The following is a 3,612-nucleotide window of genomic DNA, read 5'->3' on the forward strand; positions in this document are numbered from 1 at the left end:
GTGCACTTGCAGTTAGATAATCGGGTTAAAACTCGAGACATCACCTAGCAGGAATCGTAAAATGAAATTTTAGAGTGATAGGAGAGATAAATGACTCGAGCAATTCTGATTGTTTTAAACAATTATCGTGTGAGATGTGAGTGTGTGGGACGATGACGAAGGTCTTGAGAGGGAGAGTATAGGAACCGAACTAACCGATTGATTTAGATAGGCACCCTCGTATTTTCCTGATTTCAGATGGCCTATATATATATCATCGCCTAAAAATTTAGCTTAATACAGTTTATCATAGTAATTCAAAGAAATATTATTAGCATAGAGAAAACGTCTCTGAACGAAGGTGTATATTTTTTTTTGGGTGTATGTTGGTCTAGTCCTATGTCTAAGCTGACCAAAATGGCTTTGGGATTGTTTCGAGGTTCGGAAAAGAATGTGAGCTCAAGTTTGCATGCGTTATTCCCTTATTATTCGAGTTTTTGAATAACTCAACAATACAATTTTCAGCTAATTTAGGAGTAAATGTGTTCTATCAATGTTCAGCTAATTTTGAATGAGCGCAAAGTTATTGTCGTTTTCCCCAATTTAAAATTCATTAAACGGCATGTTTCTCGGTTTATCCGCTACACACTATTACTACAACTCAAGAGAATCAGAAGAATCTCAATCAAGCATCATGTTAGGCTGAATCTCAATCAGTAATTTGGTCTCTGTTTGATTCCCTAAACTTCCTTTTTATCATTTTGGGAGGTTGTTTAGATTACCTCTGCTTCTTGTAGCTACTTTAGGTCCATTGATCAATGATATTCGCATACTTTTCAAAAAAAAAAAAGAGTCGGAAGAAACTATACGTTAGAAACAAGCATGCTTGCTTAATTGCTTTATTCGAATGACTCAGTAATACAACTTGCTAACACTCATCTATGGTAATCTCAATGATATCACTTCATTCTTTTAGAATATACACCACAATCGAGTACATGTATTGTAATTTCCTAACACGATATACATCAAGAGAACAGACATCCGCATATAATCAGTACGTAGTACTTAATTAAAGAGATAATGGATAAACTTTGGTTTTATTTAAGCAACCCCAAAATAACTAAGTATCATCAAGTTCCTCCATATATCATCCCATAGTACGAAAGGGCCTACTCATCCTTTTTTTCTTTTTCCTTTTTTTTATCCTCCTTTTCTCCCCCTTCCGTAGTTGGATTTTTCGGGGTCAAAAATGGAATTTTTGGCGGGTTCTTCCCCGTTATTTTCCTGCACACAGTTAAATATTAAAAATATTACGTTCAGAAACTAATATGTAGCAGGCAACTCTCGGTGAAGCTGTTCCATCAACTATTACAGTCTTTGAGACCGTACCGATGTATATATCATATATGTACTCACTTCAACATATGACCAAATAAGCTCAGAAACTCTGGTCACGAACGAAGCTTCCATCACTACTACCACGAGGGTCTAATGTTGGCTATGGACTATTTAATCAATATTGGTTTTATTAGGTACTTAAACTGGCACATGATAGAATGGTACGTGCAGCTAGGAAACTACGCACGTTGAAACTCGTTGATGTAAAATATATTTATAGCCACATGAAGATGGTAATACTTTATGCATATACTTAATGCCTCACTTAACTACAAATAAACCAAAATTTGAGTGACTTCAATAAAGTTTTTGTTTAATTTACTTGAAGAGCCACATGAAGATGGTAATAGCCATGGCACCAATGGAGCCGGAGGCCGTGAAACCCGTAGCTAGCAAAGCGGTGGCTATAGTTGCTGGCACGAGAATCGGACTGAAAATGACAAAAAGCGGCGTGGTTACGGCTAATCCCACGGCTGAGCCGCCAAGGGTTATACCTGCGAGTACCAAGAGAGCTAGTGCAGCCCCACCGGTGATAGCCGCCTGAATAATCTCAAACATCTTTTGATAACCGGCGGAGATAATTGTGATTGAATGGTTGTGGCTTGTTGGTGGGAAGAAAAGGGGATTTTATGAAGAACTTTGTGGAAGTCTACGTGAACGGTACGGTACACATTCATGCTTACATGCAAAACGAAGTGAGTACTAATGGAAACGCGTTACGTCACGCCACATTTATTATACGGTTTAATCTGTTTGTGTGTTATATGATCACGTTTATTTGACCTTTTCCTTGTTTTCTTTTATTGCCTATACAATAAATATACTAATTCACAGTGGCTTAATGTTCGAATGATATATTTTATAGTTGGAAGACTAGAATTGGAATCTTGTCGAACGAAAAAAAAACATAAGCACTTACATATAAGTCCCGATCGATATTAGTATGAATTTGGTATTCAATCCCAAGATCTTCCATTAATTAGATAGGGCTTGTAAAGTAGTCCGCAACTATTTCCTTTTTACAGCAAAAAAGAATATTACAACAGAACTATAACCTCTTATAATAAGTACTAAATTCTTATCCCTAAACATATTCGACTATTAAAGAGATGTTTGATAGTTTTAATTTGAAAAAAAAAATATTATGCCAGTTAGTCGATTAATTTGAAAAAGAATGTATATAGTTCTTTGATCAGCTAAGACACCCGTGGGTGTCGTCTCAGGGGTGTCTGCCTCTTGCAAAACAACAACTTTAATGGCCCGTAGGAGAACGAGCAAGCTTGTTTGATCAGCTAAGATGTTGTATTAAATGGGCCACAGCCTAATTGACTTGTAACTTCTAATGGTTCCTTGAGGCCTTTAGATTTATTAGTGTATATAGTTGATTTAGATGGTTTAATATGGTTAAGTAGTTGGTTTAGTAGTTGACTTGATTCACAATTGTATTTAAGCTAACTCTTCTTCCTCGTTTACACTAATGAAGACACTTTACACAATCTCTTTCTCTCAAGCTTGATCATTCTGAGAGAACCTGAAAAGATTGTCTCATTTGATAGCTTGGTAAAAAACAAGAACTCAAATGATAAAGTGGATACGTTTTAAAAAAAGGTTGATATCTTGGCTAACCAAAATACTGCTCTAAAGTGTTAGAAATTGAAGAACATAGTGAAGAACAAGAGAGAGTGAGATGTTTAATCTAGAAAGTAGAGAGAGATAGAGTAAATAAGGAGAATCTTATTTGCTTGATTAATTTGCTTATGGGAACATCCCATATATATAAGGGTTACAAGTATGACAAATGGTAGATGAGATATGATAAACTAATAATCCATTGTCTTGAGACTTTAATCCACCATACATGCTTGTCCCTTGTAGTGGCATCTCCATTGTCTTGAGACCTTAACCCACCATGCATGCTTGTCCCTTGTAGTGGCATCTCCATTGTCTTGAGACCTTAACCCACCATGCATGCTTGTCCCTTGTAGTGGCATCTCCATTGTCTTGAGACCTTAACCCACCATGCATGCTTGTCCCTTGTAGTGGCATCTCCATTGTCTTGAGACCTTAACCCACCATGCATGCTTGTCCCTTGTAGTGGCATCTCCATTGTCTTGAGACCTTAACCCACCATGCATGCTTGTCCCTTGTAGTGGCATCTCCATTGTCTTGAGACCTTAACCCACCATGCATGCTTGTCCCTTGTAGTGGCATCTCCATTGTCTTGAGACCTTA

General features: G+C 37.1%; 1 pseudogene; it reads right to left on the minus strand.

The window, feature by feature from the left end:
• Positions 1 to 845: 845 nt before the first annotated feature.
• Positions 846 to 1,995, minus strand: LOC106333339 (annotated as a pseudogene).
• Positions 1,996 to 3,612: the final 1,617 nt, after the last annotated feature.

The sequence above is a fragment of the Brassica oleracea genome, chromosome C3 (genome assembly GCF_000695525.1).
Source record: "Brassica oleracea var. oleracea cultivar TO1000 chromosome C3, BOL, whole genome shotgun sequence".
Taxonomy (NCBI): domain Eukaryota; kingdom Viridiplantae; phylum Streptophyta; class Magnoliopsida; order Brassicales; family Brassicaceae; genus Brassica; species Brassica oleracea.